Source organism: Strix aluco, chromosome 6 (assembly GCF_031877795.1).
Source record: "Strix aluco isolate bStrAlu1 chromosome 6, bStrAlu1.hap1, whole genome shotgun sequence".
Classification (NCBI taxonomy): domain Eukaryota; kingdom Metazoa; phylum Chordata; class Aves; order Strigiformes; family Strigidae; genus Strix; species Strix aluco.
The window spans coordinates 43984435-43990649 of NC_133936.1; positions in this window are offsets into that span (position 1 = coordinate 43984435).

The following is a 6215-nucleotide window of genomic DNA, read 5'->3' on the forward strand; positions in this document are numbered from 1 at the left end:
AGTGCTGATACATTTATGGCCTACGGAAGAGACTGTTGATACAGAAATTCCAGGACTAATTACCCATCATTATGAATACGTATGTTTGTATTGTAAGACCTTGTGAATATGTGTGAGATACCTGCATTCAGGTCGGGGTTTCACTGGCTTAAGGTGTGCATGTTTGGTGGAGAGATCCCCCAGCACCCAGCGCTGAAATAAAGAATGTCTGCTTTCTAACACTCTGACTTCTGGGTTTTAGAGAGTTCATCTCCGACCGACTTTTACGGTATCAACTGGGCCATAGTGGTGAGTACTGGGAGGGACACTTTGATGTACTGGGAGGGCATGCAGCTATACTGGGAGGGACTGGGAGGAGGCTGGTCTGCACTGGGAGGGGTGGGCAGGGCACTGGGCTGTACTGGGGGTTTGGCTCCTTAGAGCACGGCACTGAAATGGCAGGGGGTGGTGGTGCTCTCGAGGCCGGTGTCACTGGCCGGACCCCCCCCCCCAGCCCCTGAGGCGTCGGGGGTGCGCGGGGGCGGCAGCAAAAGCCCCGCGAAGGCGGGATTCGAAGCGCGGCGGGCCGAGCACACTGGCTTAGCAGCGCATCGCCTTCCCCGCGCCTGCCACCGCCCGCCCGCCCGCCCGACGCCGCGCTGCCCCGGGGCCTCTAAGGGTCCGCCGCGGGCCGCGCCAGTGCGCTGCCCCCTTGGCACAAGCGGTCGGCGCATCGGCCTCAGGCCCGCAAGGTCCTGAGTTCGATCCGCGGACGGGGCAGACGCGCGTGCCCGCCCTCCCCTGCGGGGCGGGCAGCCACCCGGCCCGTAAGGGGTGGGCGGTTTTTCTTTCCAGCCGCGGCAAGGGGCTCTGCGCTGGGACCAGCCCCCCCACCCCCCCCGCCGTTTCCTTTGCCCTCCAGCAAAAGGGTGGCCCCGCCGGTGGGTATTTGCCCCCGCCCGGCGGGGCGGCGGGGGCGCATTAGCGCTCCATCCCCTTCACCACTCGGCCACCTCGTCCTGGCCGAGGAAAGGAGCGCGGAGGGGAGCGGAGAGGAGCGGAGGGGGGGGGCTGGTCCCGGCGCAGAGCCCATTGCCGCGTCTGCGCGGGGCAGCAAAACGGCGTCCCGGCCCCGCTGGCAGGCGGGCCGGGCGGCAAAAGCGTCGGCCCGTGTGAGGCTCGAACTCGTGTACCTGAGCTGAGCAGGCTGATGCGCTGCCGCTGCGCTAGAGAGGGCGGGAGCGGGGGGCGGGGCCTGTGGCCTATTAGGCGAGGGGCGGGGCCGTGCGCGCCGCGGGCCGCGACGAGGTGGCCGAGTGGTGAAGGGGATGGAGCGCTAATGCGTCCCCGCCGCCCCGCCGGGCGGGGGCAAATACCCACCGGCGGGGCCACCCTTTTGCTGGAGGGCAAAGGAAACGGCGGGGGGGGCTGGACCCAGCACAGAGCCCCTTGCCGCGGCTGGAAAGAAAAACCGCCCACCCCTTACGGGCCGGGTGGCTGCCCGCCCCGCAGGGGAGGGCGGGCACGCGCGTCTGCCCCGTCCGCGGATCGAACTCAGGACCTTGCGGGCCTGAGGCCGATGCGCCGACCGCTTGTGCCAAGGGGGCAGCGCACTGGCGCGGCCCGCGGCGGACCCTTAGAGGCCCCGGGGCAGCGCGGCGTCGGGCGGGCGGGCGGGCGGGCGGGCGGTGGCAGGGGCGGGGAAGGCGATGCGCTGCTAAGCCAGTGTGCTCGGCCCGCCGCGCTTCGAATCCCGCCTTCGCGGGGCTTTTGCTGCCGCCCCCGCGCACCCCCGACGCCTCAGGGGCTGGGGGGGGCGGGGGGTGGCCAGTGACACCGGCCTCGAGAGCACCGCCACCCCCTGCCATTTCAGTGCCGTGCTCTAAGGAGCCAAACCCCCAGTACAGCCCAGTGCCCTGCCCACCCCTCCCAGTGCAGACCAGCCTCCTCCCAGTATAGCCATGTGCTCCCCGCGCTCCTTCCCAGTATAGCTGCGTGCCCTCCCAGTACATCAAAGTGTCCCTTAGTACGTCCCAGTGCCCCTCCCAGTACTCACCACTATGGCCCAGTGACCCCTAGTATGGCCCAGTATGCCTCTTAGCACTCCTCAGTATGTTCCATTATGTCACAGTGCCTCCCGGTACATCTCAGCAACCCTCCCAGTGACACCCAGTACATCCCACTGCTCCGCAGCACATACCAATGACCCCCCCAGCTGCCCCAGTATGTCCCAGGGCCCCCCAGTACATCTCAGCGACCCTCACATTGCCCCCCAGTACGTCCCACTGCCCTGCAACACATACCAGTGACACCCCCAGCTGCCCCAGTATGTCCCAGGGCCCCCCAGTACATCTCAGCGACCCTCCCAGTGCCCCCCAGTATGTGCCAGTGAAGTGAGAAACCTTAACAAAATAGATGCAGGCCTCTCAGCAGGGTGGGCTCTCAGCAGGGTGGGCTCTTGAGATAAGGGAGGAGCTGCAACTACTGAGTCCCAAGATAAGGAAGGGGAATTCAAAGAATGCTAAATTGACATGCTGAAGAGACCTAATTGGGTGAAAAGTCACGAGAGGAAGAAGAGGAATCTTCAGTCTTCATCCTGAAGACCCCTGCCCAAGACCATCAGGAGACATTGCGCAGGCGCAACGGGGAGGGACTTGGGGCGGGATTTATGATAATGATTTCTCAAAACTAATTGTAATATCTCTCCCTATTCTCGGGATTATCATGAATATGTAAACACGCTGTAGAAAGGAGCTGCTTTTTGCTCCAAAATGTGCACGTTTGTGGAGGAGCGATCCCCCGTGCACCCAGCGCTGAATAAACATACCTTCTTTATAACCTTACTGGTTGTAAAGTCGTGACTCCGTACGTCACCAGTGACACTCGTAGCACTCCCCAATATATCCCAGGGTGTCCCTGTGCCCTGTAGTACGTCCCAGTAACCCTGCCAGTCCCCCCAGTATGTACCAGTGACCTTCCTAGTGCTCCCCAATATATCCCAGTATTTCCCACTGCCCCCCAGGTGCTGAGTTCGAGCCGCAGAGAGGGCAGCGCTTTTGCCGCCCGGGGCGAAGGGGAGGGTGGGGGGCGGGGGGCGCCAATACCGACCGTCGGGGCGGCCCTTGTGCTGCGGGGCGAAGGAAAGGAGCGGGGAGGGGAGCGGAGGGGAGGGGAGCGGAGAGGAGAGGAGCGGAGGGGCGGGCTGGTCCCGGCGCAGAGCCCCTTGCCGCGTCTGCGCGGGGCAGCAAAACGGCGTCCCGGTCCCCGCTGGCAGGCGGGCCGGGCGGCAAAAGCGTCGGCCCGTGTGAGGCTCGAACTCGTGTACCTGAGCTGAGCAGGCTGATGCGCTGCCGCTGCGCTAGAGAGGGCGGGAGCGGGGGGCGGGGCCTGTGGCCTATTAGGCGAGGGGCGGGGCCGTGCGCGCCGCGGGCCGCGACGAGGTGGCCGAGTGGTGAAGGGGATGGAGCGCTAATGCGTCCCCGCCGCCCCGCCGGGCGGGGGCAAATACCCACCGGCGGGGCCACCCTTTTGCTGGAGGGCAAAGGAAACGGCGGGGGGGGTGGGGGGGCTGGTCCCAGCGCAGAGCCCCTTGCCGCGGCTGGAAAGAAAAACCGCCCACCCCTTACGGGCCGGGTGGCTGCCTGCCCCGCAGGGGAGGGCGGGCACGCGCGTCTGCCGCGTCCGCGGATCGAACTCAGGACCTTGCGGGCCTGAGGCCGATGCGCCGACCGCTTGTGCCAAGGGGGCAGCGCACTGGCGCGGCCCGCGGCGGACCCTTAGAGGCCCCGGGGCAGCGCGGCGTCGGGCGGGCGGGCGGGCGGTGGCAGGCGCGGGGAAGGCGATGCGCTGCTAAGCCAGTGTGCTCGGCCCGCCGCGCTTCGAATCCCGCCTTCGCGGGGCTTTTGCTGCCGCCCCCGGCGCGCCCCCGACGCCTCAGGGGCTGGGGGGGGGGGTCCGGCCAGTGACACCGGCCTCGAGAGCACCGCCACCCCCTGCCATTTCAGTGCCGTGCTCTAAGGAGCCAAACCCCCAGTACAGACCAGTGCCCTGCCCACCCCTCCCAGTGCAGACCAGCCTCCTCCCAGTATAGCCATGTGCTCCCCGCGCTCCCTCCCAGTATAGCTGCGTGCCCTCCCAGTACATCAAAGTGTCCCTCAGTACATCCCAGTGCCCCTCCCAGTACTCACCACTATGGCCCAGTGACCCCTAGTATGGCCCAGTACGCCTCTTAGCACTCCTCAGTATGTTCCAGTATGTCCCACTGCCCCCCAGTATATGTCAGCAAACCTCCCAGTGCGCCCCAGTATGTGCCAGTGACACTCCTAGCACTCCCCAATATATCCCAGAGTGTCCCTGTGCCCTGTAGTACGTCCCAGTAACCCTCCCAGTGCCCCCTACTATGTACCAGTGACATTCCTGGTGCTCCCCAATATATCCCAGAGTGTCCCTGTGCCCTGTAGTACGTCCCAGTAACCCTCTCAGTGCCCCCTACTATGTATCAGTGACCTTCCTAGTGCTCCCCAATATATCCCAATATTTCCTGCTGCCCCCCAATATCTCCCATCGCCCTCCCAGTCCATCCTTGCAGTCTTCCCAGTGCCCCCCACTTTGTCCCAGTGCAACCCAGCACTCACGGCCTGCAGCAGGTCCAGCTTGGCACACAGCAGCAGGACGTTGGCGGTGACAGCCAGCACACGGGGGATCTGGGGAGCCCCCCCGCCCCCGAGGGGGAAGCTCAGCCCCTTCCCCGTCTCCTTCGTGTACCCCAAGAGCCGCAGCACTCCCCAGCCCCCCTGTGGGGGAGGGGCACCATCACTGGGGGGGATTTGGGCTACGGGCGGGGGTGGATGGGGGGAATTGGGGTGTCCTGGGGGGGGGGAATTGGGGTTTAAATTTCTCATTTGGACTTATTATTAAAGTCACTATTGCTATTCCAGGTTTAAGAGAAATAATACAAACGGCACTAAAAAACTAACGATACCATTATTTTTGGAAAGTAGCTGACAGGTTTGGACTGCTGAAAACTCCAAATGAAATCAGAAGCAAGTCAGACAACTGATCTCTGGCAGGCGAGATCATCGCTGTTTACTGCCAAAGCTGCAGCAATTTGTACTTCACCAGGCAGGAGTCTGGCAGCAGATTCTCCTCAGCTATAAGTAAATTATAAAGACTACTTGTACAGGAGCGCTGCAGACACGAAGTTCATCTTCATACTATTTACCGGGAATCAATATTAAACTAAAACCAAAAGTCTTCCACTTCCAAAGTCACAGCTTTTTAAAGACGGGAGAACGCAGGTGATCTGCTTTTCCAAAAAAGGAGTATCACTTCTCCAGAGCTGTTTACTGAAGAAAGTGTCCCACTTTCAAGCACGACAATTAAATCTGTAGAACAAGCAACTCCTCTGGTTTTAACGCTCTAAACATTCAATACATTCAAACTGGGTCCCAGCAGCACAAAAATCCTTCTGGAGCACCATTAAGTACAAAACACGGCCAAGTGTTGCACTGGCTCAGGAATGACAGTGTTGACATTCCTGGGCAGCAAAGCAGCAACTTCAACCCACAGCGCTGCTGCAAGGCAGCTTCTGCGTGGAGCAAGCCCCGAGCTGGGACAACATCGCAGGGACTGTGTCTAGTGAGAGCAACTGCCTTGATGTTCCCAGGGCCTCTGCTCCCATGTAGTTCTCTACAATGAGAACTGGTAAAAAGAAAAAAAATCACCACTAAGTGTCAATGTAAGGCCTTCCGAGAAAAGTGTCTGAGAAGCAGAAATGAGGGAGTCCCAGACCAACCAAAGTTTAGTCTTGAGTCCAAGGGACACAGTGAGCCCAAGGCAGCTATGCTATGAGGGCCCAGGCCCCACCTGTGCTCTCTGTTCTCCCAGAAGTACACCTGCTTTTTCTGCAATGCTCGCCGGGAGCTTATCTGTTCGGTCAGGCAGACCTGAATTTCTTTGCCAAGCCTCTTGGTCTGCACTTGTGGCATCGCTGGAGAACAACGGACATGGTGTGAGCCATCCAGACCAAGGGGCCTCACTGTAACAGCAAGCTGCAGCTGTGTTCAAGGACAAAAACAAGGCCGAGACGGCCTGAGGAACTACATTTCTGGCCAAGAGATAAAGATGTGGGAATGTCAAAAACAGGGGGTCTACCTGGGGGGAGAGCAGCGCGTGGACACCACGCTGGGACCAATCACAGAGGGCAGAAGGGCGCGTGAACAAGTAGCTTTAGCCTA